This window comes from Syngnathus scovelli, chromosome 16 (genome assembly GCF_024217435.2).
Source record: "Syngnathus scovelli strain Florida chromosome 16, RoL_Ssco_1.2, whole genome shotgun sequence".
In the NCBI taxonomy this organism is placed as follows: domain Eukaryota; kingdom Metazoa; phylum Chordata; class Actinopteri; order Syngnathiformes; family Syngnathidae; genus Syngnathus; species Syngnathus scovelli.
In genome coordinates this window covers 11,673,029-11,686,682 of record NC_090862.1, presented here as the reverse complement: position 1 = coordinate 11,686,682, position 13,654 = coordinate 11,673,029, and the positions used below count along the sequence as shown (strand labels likewise).

Genomic DNA, 13,654 nt, shown 5'->3' with positions numbered 1-13,654 from the left:
TTTATATTTTTGTTATTTCATACATAGTTTATATATTGTTATATGGGCCTGTAGCAAAATTTGAACTGCAACGCGCCGCTGACATCGGACTTGTTGACTTGACTTAAATCACTGACATTCAGTCTTCAGGTCCATGTCACATGGGCTACCAATCGGAATATAATGGGGTCAGCTGGTCTAGTATGGGGCTCATTGGTGCAGGGGAATGATTCTTGCCTAGGGTTCTTTGATTACCCGGGTAAAACTCCCGGACGGGCTCTTCTTTGAAACACTGTTGTCTATCGTTGTGTGGAGTGTTTGACAGGCCAATGTTACACAGAATGTAACATGGTCTGCAAGCTTTCTTTGAGGCTCGTTGGTCTAGGGCATGGGTGTCAAACTCATTTTTGTCGCGGGCCACATTGTAGTCAAAGTTTCCCTCGACGGGCCATTATGACTGTCAACCCAAATAAATAAACGCCTCATATTATATACAGTATAAGCTACAAAACAAACTGACAAATAATTGCTTTTTCAAATCAGACTCGTGGAAACTTTTCACATATTTCAAAAATAATTTTAAGAAGATTCTTAAAAGTTCCGACAATTTGCAATGTTAGTATGACATAGATTTAATGCACAATTTGTCGTTGCGGGCCACAGAAAATGATACGGTGGGCCATAACTGGCCCCCGGGCCTCGAGTTTGACACCAGTGGTCTAGGGGTATGAATCTTGCTTTGGGTGTGAGAGGTCTGGGGTTTAACTCCCAGATGATCCCTTCGTTAAAACATTGCTGTTGATCAACTAGCCCCATTTCATCTGAGGTGCATGTCACATGGGCTGTCAATTGAAACGAAACGGGTTGTGTTCATTTACCTTGGGTCTCTTGAATCTGTTGTTTCGATTCTCATCACTTGAATCTGCCGTCATGTGTCATCCATTGCGCCACTCACCCTACAAGACTGTATCGACTGTAAACTTGTGTGGAAAACTGTCATTGTCCAAAGGAAGGCTGTTTAGCAACAGTGACCAGCAGACAAATTCAACAAGGTCATTTGATTATACCATAACCCGGATTCGAATCGAACATTAACCACTACACGATCATGGCCTGTATGCAGTAGCGTTAATAAGATGCACATGTTGGCCATGATCGTATAGTGGTTAGTACTCTGCGTTGTGGCCGCAGCAACCCCGGTTCGAATCCGGGTCATGGCACACTCCAATTACTGTGTGGAATTTGTCCCTTTCTTAATATTGCTAAACAGCCATCTTTTGGACAATGACGATTTTCCACACGTTTGCGGTCGATAGCCTTAACTTGTAGGGCGAGTGGTGCAATGGATAAAGCATCATGGCGTATTCAAATAATGTCACCCATTTTTTATTTTATTTTTTCATTTTTGCAAAAGCTTACAAGCCACATATTCCCGTGGGGCTCGTGGAGCAATGGATAACGAACGCATCTGTCTACAGATCAGAAGATTCCAGGACTCCTGGCCAGCTCACATGCCATTTTGTGGTCAACATTAGCTATGTGTAATTTCTGTGAACTATTGGGTTGAAGTAACTCACAGACACTGTCAACCAATAGTCTTTCCAATTTTGTCTCATCTCGAGACTTAGGGATCATCGGATCTGCGTAGTTATTGGATAGTTCCACCAACATTTTAACATCAACAATCTTTCATGGTCTGCTTGAGTGTCGTGGCTGAAGATCCTAGAGAAAAGACCCTAAACATGCAACTGCATGTTGGCCATAATATAGCATTGAGGCGGCTGCAACCCCAGTTTGAATCTGGTTAATAGCCGAATGAACTTGTTGCAGTTATTTTTTATTCACCCTCAACAGTCTTACGTTGGACCATGACAAATTTACATACACGCAAGCTTACAGAAAATGACAACTTCCCGTGGGGCTAGTGGCTCGTTCCTTGCTCTGAACGGACAGCCAAAACGATTCCTAACACTTACTAATCAAGTCCTAACCAATTCCTGTGTGTGTATGGGGGAGGGGGGGGGGGGGGGGGCAAAGGAACCAATCAGATGGCCCGAATCCATGCATGGCCGATGACGGCAGTGATCAACACAGTGATATTTGAGAATTGAAATGAAGTTTATAGGATTTGCAGACAGTGTACAATCATTATTTAAACAAAAGTAGGCAGGCGCATACATTTGGAAACCCCAACAGAAAAATGAAAAATGATCAATATTTAGTAGTTCCTCCTTTTGCAGAAATAACAGCCTCTGAACCAGTGGTTCTTAACCTGGATTCGGTCAAACTCTAGGGGTTCGGTGAGTCGGTCTCAGGGGTTTAGCAGAGCCTCCCTCCACTGCGGAGGTCCGAACACACCTGATTTATAAATTCGTGATAACGCATATCTGAACTGGTCTCGCAAAGGCAACAGCAGAAGTACTACTGATTTGCTGGTATATCATTTGTCGTGAATTCATGCATTGTGTTGGTTTTATTCTTTCAACAAGGTGGTGTCCATGCACTTCTGCATAAGTTCCGCTCTAGTCTTCTGGCCCAACTCTTTCGTACATATGATGACCATGGAAAGTTCTTTGCGAATGATCAATCTTTGCCTTTCATGTTCATCGGGACTACCCTTTTAATAGGTACCTACACTGTGTATTTGGATAGAGACTGCTGAAAGGGGACACATATATGCGTCGTGAACTACATGCATTACTGCGGGTGAAGAAGAGTGAACAAATAAGTCAGCAGACAAGCTTGCCGATTTATTAGTGCCCAGAAGAGCAGCACTCTGTTCCGTACTGTAACCTGCTAGGTTTGTTCCCGGTTCTTTATCTTTAATGCTCGATATGCTAACAGCAATTACCAAGAGGCAGCCTTCACAGTTTAACTCTTTAATGTATGCCAGAATGATCGATGCACAGCTGTGGAGCCCTTTCTGCCAGATGCGAAAGAAGGTCCCTCTCTCAGCGCCAAGGTTCCTGCTCTTATACTACTCTGGGCCGCCTTCCTGCAAGGAGGCGACTCTGCCTAATCTGTATGATAACGTGTGACCTTGTCGTCTTAACTGAGAGCGAATTCTACATATGTGCAAAGGGTGTCATAGAGAAGAGAAAGCTAATAAAGCAAGAGAAGGGTTGCAGCGATATAACGGCATAGCTCAAGCTACCCAGCTAAACACATGTGCCAAAGAGGCCTATTCTAACAAACCGTTGGTGAGAATGGCTAGAGATAGACTCTTATTGTTCCTCCCCACGGAAATCTTTAGTAAAAGGCGAACGATTTATTCGATCTGAAGAGAAAAAAGAATGAGCTGATAATCTGGGTGAAAACGGGCCACCCCACTGCTGGTCTCACCAAATTCACAGGGGGTCTCACACTCAAATTGCAGCAACCATTCCTTCTAATACAAACAATAGACGTTCATAGATTTACTATACTTAGAAGGCCTCAACCTAAATAGAAGGTTTAAACGAACGAGTATTTTGTGTTCATTAATGTCTTTTTTACTTAAAACATTGTTGGCGCACAGGATTGTAGGTACCTGATCGAACACATTCTTTCAAACAGCGATTGGGCGTCTATTTTGAGTATTGAAGGTAAAAACAGTTGTATGTCTTGGTACGTGTACTTTTGATATCAGAGAATGGGAAATGATCCCATCTCTGTGTTTTATTTGAAAACATGTGATTTCATAACGACACAAATCGGGAAAGAAAATACGATCGTAATTTCTCAAATGATTTCTCAAATTTCAGAAGTGCTCTATATCTCTCGTGTCGCAAATAATTGAGGCTTTTGTCGTTGCAGTGGAGGTGAATTTGGAGTGTAATTCACCTCCACTGCGACGGTGGCGTTCGAGATTTGACATTTGAATATAAATCTGTCCGTTACATTCCGATTGGTAGCGAATATGACATGGACCTGAGGACTGCATTTTAGTGATGAACGAATTCTGATTAATATCATAGCCGGTTTGGGCGTGCCCTTTCAGGGTCATATTTTGTTTCTACCGCTGCCTCGTGGCAGCCAGGCCTAAAAAAAGATGGGAACACCTGAGGGAGGGAGTTTCACCAAGATGAATTTGGAAGAACTTTATGAAATAAAGTTGATGTTAAAACATAGGTGGACGTAATGTCTGGAAGCCTGCGTTCAACAGAAGGCTGTTTGGCAACAGTGAACAACGGACAAATTCAGCAAGGTAATTTACTGACGCCATGACCCAGATTCGTTCCGGTGATGCTACGGCCACAACACTATACGATCATGACCAATATGCAATCGCATACAATAAGTTTAGGGTCTTTTCTTTAGGATCTTCAGCCAAGACACCCATGAAAGAATGTTGATGTTAAAATGTCGGTGGAACTATCCAACTGTGCAGATCCGATGATCCCAAAGATTTGGGGTTGAGACAACATTGAAAAAACGTTTTGCTTTGTTTACAGTGTCACTTATTTTGTGGCTTACCTTTTCTTCGTTACACATCTAAAGTATCGTATCATTTTACCTTGCGGCTTATACTACCCCGTACATACCATATCACGTCGCCTATTCAACTCATGCATGAGATGCGATGGCTGAAATATTTAGGCGATGGGTTGCTACTCCATTGTGCTCTCCACTCATCATTTCATATCACATCCTCGTCGGTTTCACATTCACATCCAAAGTATCTTGGCACAACATACGTAACATGACTTAGCAACACAAGACGAGGTGGCCGAGAGGTTAAGGCGATGGATTGCTAATCCGTTGTTCTCTGCACGCATGGGTTCAAATCCCATCCTCGTCGAAGGCTTGCTTTGAGAGAATATTTGCCGCAAACTAAACAGGAAAGAGGGTTCTTACCTGTGTATGTGTTTTGAACTGTCGCTTCTCTGAGAATCTTTGACCACAAACTGAGCAGGCAAAAGGTTTTTCTCACCAGTGTGGGTTCTTGTGTGTCTTTTGAAGTTTCCCATCTCTGAGAATCTTTGGCCACAAACTGAGTAAGAAAAAGGCTTTTCACCTGTGTGTGTTCTTGCATGTGTTTCTAAATTTACCTTCTGAGAGAATCTTTGGCCGCAAACTGAGCAGGAAAAAGGGTTCTTACCAGTGTGGGTTGTTGTGTGTCTTTTCAAGCTTCCTTTCTCTGAGAATCTTTGGCCACAAGCTGAGCAGGAAACATTTTTTTCACCTGTGTGTGTTCTTCCATGTGTTTTTAAGTTTACCTTCTGGGAGAATCTTTGAAATTCTGCTGGAATGTAATGGGGTCAGCTGGTCTACTATGGGGCTCATTGGTGCAGGGGAATGATTCTCGCCTAGGGTTCTTTGATTGCCCGGGTTAAACTCCCGGACGAGCTCTTCTTTGAAACACTGTTGTCTATCGTTGTGTGGAGTCAAAGTCAAAGTCAAAGTCAGCTTTATTGTCAATTTCTCCACATGCCAAAGACACACAAAGAAACCGAAATTTCGTTCCCCCCTATCCCACGGTGACAAGACATGGCTCACAACAGACAAACAAGTAAACAAGTATAACAAAAGCGTGCTGAATAAATAATGAATAAATAACACAACAATAAATAAATAAATAAATAAATAAATAAATAAATAAATAAATAAATAAATAAATAAATAAATAAATAAATAAATAAATAAGAGGAGCAGAAAAAAAAGGAGCAAGTGCGCGTACAGCAGACATTCCCGAAAATAGCGCAACAGTGCCGCACGCTACGCAGAAGGGGGTCGCGAGTTCAGGGCCCTAACAGCCTGGAGAAAGAAGCTGTTGGCGAGTCTGGTGGTGCGGGAGCGCAGGCTCCTGTACCTCTTCCCAGAGGGCAGAAGGTCAAACAAAGAGTGAGCCGGGTGACTCACATCTCTGGCAATCGAGGTTGCCTTGCGGGCGAGATGGGAGGTGTAAATGTCCTTCAGGGAGGGGAGCGAAGCACCAATAGTCTTACCAGCCGTATTCACTATGCGCTGCAGGGCCTTCAAGTTCTGTTCAGTGCAGTTACCACCCCAGACAGCGATGCAACTGGTGAGGACGCTCTCAATGGTGCCATGGTAGAATGTAGACAGGACTGCCTGAGGAGCACATGCACGCCTGAGCTTCCGCAGGAAGTACAGGCGGCGCTGAGCTTTCTTTGCCAGTGACGAGGTGTTTGCGGACCAGGAGAGGTCCTCACTGATGTGCACCCCCAGGAACTTGGTGCAGCTCACCCTCTCCACCACAGCACCGTCGATGATCAGCGGCAGGTGTGTTGTGTGACCCTTCCGGAAGTCAACAATGATTTCCTTGGTCTTATTGACGTTCAGCAGGAGGTTGTTGTCCCTGCACCACGTGGTCAGAAGGTCAACTTCCGACCTGTACCGAGTCTCGTCGCCTTTCGTGATGAGACCCACCAGAGTCGTGTCGTCAGCAAACTTCACTATGTGGTTGTCGCTGTAGGTCGCAGTGCAGTCATGCGTCAGCAGGGTGAAGAGCAATGGACTGAGCACGCAGCCCTGGGGGGCCCCCGTGCTCAGCGTGATGCTGGCGGAGATTTTGTCGCCAACACGCACCACCTGAGGCCTCTGACAGAGGAAGTCCAGTATCCAGTTGCAGAGGGAGGTACTGAGGCCCAGCTCATCGAGTTTGCAGATGAGTCGCTGCGGCACAATGGTGTTGAAGGCAGAGCTGAAGTCCACAAACAGCAACCTCACATATGAGTCCTTTCTCATATGACAGGCCAATGTTACACAGAATGTACCATGGTCTGCAAGCTTTCTTTGAGGCTCGTTGGTCTAGGGCAGGGGTGTCAAACTCATTTTTGTCGCGGGCCACATTGTAGTCAAAGTTTCCCTCGATGCACCATTATGACTGTCAACCCAAATAAATAAACGCCTCATATTATATACAGTATAAGCTACAAAACAAACTGACAAATAATTGCTTTTTCAAATCAGACTCGTGGAAACTTTTCACATATTTCAAAAATAATTTTAAGAAGATTCTTAAAAGTTCCGACAATTTGCAATGTTAGTATGACATAGATTTAATGCACAATTTGTCGTTGCGGGCCACAGAAAATGATACGGTGAGCCATAACTGGCCCCCGGGCCTCAAGTTTGACACCAGTGGTCTAGGGGTATGAATCTTGCTTTGGGTGTGAGAGGTCTGGGGTTTAACTCCCAGATGATCCCTTCGTTAAAACATTGCTGTTGATCAACTAGCCCCATTTCATCTGAGGTGCATGTCACATGGGCTGTCAATTGAAACGAAACGGGTTGTGTTCATTTACCTTGGGTCTCTTGAATCTGTTGTTTCGATTCTCATCACTTGAATCTGCCGTCATGTGTCATCCATTGCGCCACTCACCCTACAAGACTGTATCGACTGTAAACTTGTGTGGAAAACTGTCATTGTCCAAAGGAAGGCTGCTTAGCAACAGTGACCAGCAGACCAATTCATCAAAGTAATTTGATTATACCATAACCCGGATTCGAATGGAACACAACCATTAACCACTACACGATCATGGCCTGTATGCAGTAGCGTTAAATAAGTTGCGCATATTGGCCATGATCATATAGTGGTTAGTACTCGGTGTTGTGGCTGCAGCAACCCTGGTTCGAATCAGGGTCATGGCATACTCAAATAACTATGTGGAATTTGTCCCTTGCTCACTATTGCTGAACAGCCATCTTTTGGACAATGACGATTTTCCTCACGTTTGCGGTCGATAGCCTTAACTTGTAGGGCGAATGGCGCAATGGATAAAGCATCATGGCATATTCAAATAATGTCACCCATTTTTTTTTGTTTTTCATTTTTGCAAAAGTGTTACACACAAGTTTATAAGCCACATATTCCCGTGGGGCTCGTGGAGCAATGGATAACGCATCTGTCTACAAATCAAAAGATTCCAGGACTCCTGGCCAGCTCACATACCATTTTGTGGTCAACATTAGCTATGTGTAATTTATGTGAACTTTTGGGTTGAAGTAACTCACAGACACCATCAAAAAATAGTCTTTCCAATTTTGTCTGATCTCAAGTCTTAGGAATCATCGGATCTGCGTAGTTATTGGATAGTTCAACCAACATTTTAACATCGACATTCTTTCATGGTCTGCCTGGGTGTCGTGGCTGAAGTTCCTAGAGAAAAGACCCTAAACATGCAACTGCATATTGGCCATAATATAGCAATGAGGCGGCTGCAACCCCAGTTTGAATCTGGTTAATAGCAGAATAAACTTGTTGCAGTTATTTTTTATTCACCCTAAACAGTCTTACGTTGGACCATGACAAATTTACATACACACAAGCTTACAGAAAATGACAACTTCCCGTGGGGCTAGTGGCTTGTTTCTTGCTCTGAACAGACAGGCAAAACGATTCCTAGCATTTACTAATCAAGTCCTAACCAATTCCTGTGTGTATGGGGGGGCAAAGGAACCAATCAGATGGCCCGAATCCATGCATGGCGGATGATGGCAGTGATCAACACAGATATTTGAGAAGTGAAATGAAGTTTATAGGATTTGCAGACAGGGTGCAATCATTATTTAAACAAAAGTAGGCAGGTGCATACATTTGGAAACTCCAACAGAAAAATGACAGCAATATTTAGTAGATCCTCCTTTTGCAGAAATAACTGCCTCTAAACCAGTGGTTCTTAACCTGGATTTGGTCAAACTCTAGGGGTTCGGTGAGTCGGTCTCAGGGGTTCAGCAGAGCCTCCACTGCGGAGGTCCGAACACACCAGATTTATAAATTCGTGATAAAGCATATCTGAACTGGTCTCGCAAAGGCAATAGCAGAAGTCACACCGATTTGGTGGTATGTCATTTGTCGTGAATTCATGCATTGTGTTGGTTTTATTCTTTCAGCAAGGTGGTGTTCATGCACTTCTGCATGAGTTCCGCTCTATTCTGGCCCAACTCTTTCGGTGCAGCCGTTGTACATATGATGACCCTGGAAAGTTCTTGGCGAATTATCCATCTTTGCCTTTCATGTTCATCGGGTCTACCATTTTAATAGGTATCTACACTGTGTATTTGGATAGAGACTGCTGAAAGGGGAAGCATATATGCCTCGTGAACTATATTTATTACTGCGGGTGAAGAAGAGTGAACAAATAAGTCATCAGACAAGTTTGCCGATTTATTAGTGCCCAGAAGAGCAGCACTCTGTTCCGTACTGTAACCTGTTAGGTTTGATCCCAGTTCTTTATCTTTAATGCTCGATATGCTAACAGTAATTACCAAGAGGCAGCCTTCACAGTTTAACTATTTGATGTATGCCAGAATGATCGATGCACAGCTGTGGAGCCCTTTCTGCGAGATGCGAAAGAAGGTCCCTCTCCCAGCGCCAAGGTTCCTGCTCTTATACTACTCTGGGCCGCCTTTCTGCAAGGAGGCGACTCTGCCTAGCCTGTGTGATGACGTGTGACCTTGTAGTCTTAACTGAGAGCGACTTCTACATATGTGCAAAGGGTGTCATAGAGAAGAGAAAGCTAATAAAGCAAGAGAAGGGTTGCAGCGATATAACGGCATAGCTCAAGCTACCCAGCTAATCACATGTGCCAAAGAGGCCTATTCTAACAAACCGTTGCTGAGAATGGGTAGACGGGGAAGCCTGTAAGTGAGTCCGTTACTCGCATACTCCATCGCTTCTCGGCCTTTTGGCTAAAATCAAGTGTAGTCTCGGTTCTTGGGTTTGAGGGATTAAGAGAGCTGATCATAGAAGAGAGAATTTTAACCATAAAAGTGGTGCCAAAGAGGCCTATTCTAACAAACCGTTGGTGAGAATGGGTAGAGATAGACTCTTATTGTTCCTCCCCACGGAAATCTTTAGTAAAAGGCGAAAGATTTATTCCATCTGAAAAGAAAGAGAGATCTGATAATCTGGGTCAAAACGGGCCACGTCACTGCTGGTCTCACCAAATTCACAGGCGGTCTCACACTCAAATTGTAGCAACCAGTCCTTCTAATACAAACAATAGACGTTGATAGATTTACTATACTTACAAGGACTCAACCTAAATAGAAGGTTTAAACAAGTATTTTGTTTTCATTAATGTCTTTTTTACTTTAAACATCTTTGGCGCACAGGATTGTAGGTACCTGATCAAACCTTCTTTCAAACAGCGTCACCTATCGATTGGGCGTCTATTATGAGTATTGAAGGTAAAAACAGTTGTATGTCTTGGTACGTGTACTTTTGGTATGAGAGAATGGGAAATGATCCCATCTCTGTGTTTTATTTGAAAACGTGTGATTTCATAACTTTATTCAAATCGGGAAACAAAATACGATCGTAATTTCTCAAATGATTTCTCAAATTTCAGAAGTGCTCTATATCTCTCGTGTCGCAAATAATTGAGGCTTTTCTCGTTGCTGGCATGGTTTGGAGTGTAATTTACCTCCACTGTGATGGTGGCGTTCGATATTTGACATTTGAATATAAATCTGTCAATTTACTTTAGAAAGTAAATGTTGTTTTCTAGAAATCTATACTGAGATGTATGAGGAACAACAATCGGGCGTATTCTTAAAAAGACAGACCTACAGCCGACAAAAAGGTTTTGATACGTTCATATCATATGACGAGTCAGGAACGTGGTAATTCCATATTATTTTGCATTGACTAATTTGGTTAATACAGTTTAGCAAGCAAATGCACAGTTCCATAGTACAGTTAATAACATGCTCAAAAGCATTCAGTGTGTCACAGCACCGCAGACCTAAACTCCATGTACGTACGACTGCGTGTGATTTTTGTTTTAATCAGAAAGACCAGGGGAGAGCGCGAACGCAGTCCACGACTGTTGTGTTTATACGGAGTAGAGATGAACGCGAATGCAACTTCTTTATTCAGCAACTTTTTATTTTCTCCCCACTCATGTCTTACATAGCAGTACAATGCCCCTGGCGCACCACAGAGCCCCCAACTGTCAACATTATTTGAGACCTCCAATAACAAACTATATAATATTATAGTTTCAACATACGATAATACCACATCTCCCTTTTTCCAGGGATCATAGGGTAGACTGCCTTTGTCTCGTCAGACCTTAGAGCAGTGGTTCTTAACCTGGGTTCGATCGAACCCTAGGGGTTAGGTGAGTCGGCTTCAGGGGTTCGGCAGAGCTGGTATGTCATTGCCCCGCCCCCGCCCCGCGACCCCCCCCCCCCCCCCGCCCACGGATGGCTGAACACACCTGAATATCGTGTAAATTCGTGATAACGCATATCTGAACTGTTCTTGCAAAGGCAACAGCAGAAGTCACACTGATTTGCTGGTATGTCATCCCCCCCTATATAGAGGGGTTCGGTGAATGTGCACATGAAACTGATGGGGTTCGTTTAACTCGCCCCCCAAAGAGGGGTTTGTTGAATGCACATATGGACCTGATGGGGTTCGGTACCTCCAAAAAGGTTAAGAACCACTGCCTTAGAGGATTATTCTGCCTCTTGTGTAGAAAGGTCTGTTCCTAACTTTTGCCAAGGTCTTTCAGGGCACCCTGATGGCACGAGTGCCTCTTTTGGGTTGTGTCGCTTTTGTATGCATGTCCTGCAGTTCAGTACCATTTTGTTCACTTGCTGGCTGAGTCCCGGCCACCACACAGATTGACGTGCACGTGATTTACATTCCAGGACACCTAAGTGTCCTTCGTGTAATTTGAACAGCACGTCGTTCCTCATTGCGGAAGGTATTACCAGTCGTGTGTCCTTTAGCATCTTTCACTGTTAATGTGGCTCGCTCCGGCCAGTCATTTTTAAGCGCTGGTTCCTGTTTTGCATGTGCTGGCCATCCTTCCATGCACATGGTCATGACACGCGAGCAGACACTGTCGGCTTTCAACTGCTCTTTCAGGTTTTCTGTATATGATGAGCTGACAGGTAGACTCTCAGTGACACAGTCCACAAATATGTTTGTGCTCTCCATCAGCTCCTGGTCATCAGTGGACATGCGTCATTTTACAGGTTGCACGTGAAAGTGTGTCTGCTGTCCAAAGCGACTTTCCTGGTACGTGCACGATGGAGTATGAGTAGCGCATCACCCTCATCCTGAAACCCTGGATTCTCTGTGGCAAAAGATCCAGTGCTTGGGCTCCAAGCAGGATGAGAAGGGGTTTATGGTCGGTCTCCAGGCAAAACTCCTTTCCAATGAGGAAATCCCGAAACCGTTCACAGGCCCATGTGAGGCCCATGTGAGGCCCAGAGCTTCCTTCTCCACCTGTGTGTATCGTTGCTCAGTTGGAGTGAGTGACCGTGATGCGTAAGACACAGGCTTCCATCCTTCCCCTCATTTATGAAGAATTACGCCCCCCCAACCCATATGATGATGCATCAGCAGATACTTTGGTGTCTCTGCCCGGGTCATACATAGCCAGCACCGGAGGAGAGGACAGAGCTTTCTTTAGGTCTTCAAATGCTGCTTTTGTCCTTTTGGGGCACGACCACCATGCCGGCACACCAATCAGTTGGCTCCTTCACCCGACTAATGACGCCCAGAGCTTCCATGCGCTGGAGCTCTCTCTTGACTTCACCCACCAGTGGTAGTGGAATCCTCCTGGTTTTACTGAATATGGCACGGCACCTGGCTTGACCTTTATGGTGTATGTTTGTTGTAGCTAACCCAGACCGCTGCGCAACTTGGGGTAACTTGCCTTGAAAGTCTCCATGTCTATGCTGTCGACTCGGATAAGCAAGCCAAGAAATGTGCTCTGGTTTTGATCAATATATCAGTGTTTTTTTTCATTTGCCGTTCTCATCCCTGATGTTTAGATCTGCTTCAAAATGAGGCTTGTCATCTTTCTGTGGCAACTGTGATTTTTTTCTGTGGCTCATCACCTGACACCTACCCACAGTTTGCGGTGTATTTGTCTCCCTAGACTCAATATATATATTTGTGTGTGTATATATAAACAGTGATCTCCAAGAACCACCATCATGTGTTTTTTTTTTTAACAACGATTACTTCTAGAACATTCCTTGAAAATAATACGTCCTCATCAGTGAGTTGTTTTAGAACAGGCCTGTCGGCTACTCATGTGGTAGGGGGCTGCCTTTTGCCGATGGGCACAACTGTAGTGAATGCAAACTTCCTGTGTTGCAGAGAAGAACCAGCGGACACACATAGTCATTGCTTTTCTTTTTGTACCTTTAATCAGAAATCTGCTATTGGCTGTAATGAAGATTTCGCACACAAAACGTACCTATATTCCTGGACTTGGACTCTGACTCGGGGACTCGGACTCGGTCGGACTCTGTCATTTTTGCCGGACTCGGACTCAGACTCGGTGCTGATTTTGACCGAGTCCACCGAGTCCGACAATAAAAAAATCACGTTCAATTTTATTTTCATCATGCTGCTCAGAATGCGAGTAGGAATACTGTCCACAGCCCTGCTTACGATCAATGCGGCCACGTTGAGTTGCACTTAGGCTAATGTTTACATTATGTACCAATGTCAAGGACGATTATGTCACCCAGCTTATATCATTGATGTGTTTCGATAGTTGTGGGGTCGTCACTAATTATTTGTGTTTAGATAAATGTCTGAGCTATAATGGTGTAATTAATGATTAAAAAATATTATCTTACATGTCCCGTGTTTCAGAATGGTTATTTAATTGGGCAAGAGTGTTTTCAAGCGTTTTGCCTCATGCCAATGGCACTCAGGGCTAAGGGTGGGCTTCAATGACCATTTTTGTAAAGC

The 13,654-nt window shown here is 44.1% G+C and overlaps 1 long non-coding RNA gene and 4 other non-coding genes across 5 annotated transcripts in view; 3 read left to right on the top strand and 2 right to left on the bottom strand.

The window, feature by feature from the left end:
- LOC125983435 (uncharacterized) overlaps positions 1–13,654 on the top strand; it is a 93,457-nt gene that overhangs the window by 55,175 nt on the left and 24,628 nt on the right. The window lies entirely within an intron of this gene.
- On the top strand, positions 1,128–1,199 carry trnah-gug (transfer RNA histidin (anticodon GUG)). The gene has a single exon. It is a non-coding gene; the product is annotated as a tRNA-His (tRNA).
- On the bottom strand, positions 3,165–3,276 carry LOC125984260 (U5 spliceosomal RNA). The gene has a single exon (XR_007486885.1). It is a non-coding gene; the product is annotated as a U5 spliceosomal RNA (small nuclear RNA).
- trnas-gcu (transfer RNA serine (anticodon GCU)) lies at positions 4,678–4,759 on the top strand. The gene has a single exon. It is a non-coding gene; the product is annotated as a tRNA-Ser (tRNA).
- Positions 9,717–9,826, bottom strand: LOC125984257 (U5 spliceosomal RNA). Its single transcript, XR_007486882.1, has one exon. It is a non-coding gene; the product is annotated as a U5 spliceosomal RNA (small nuclear RNA).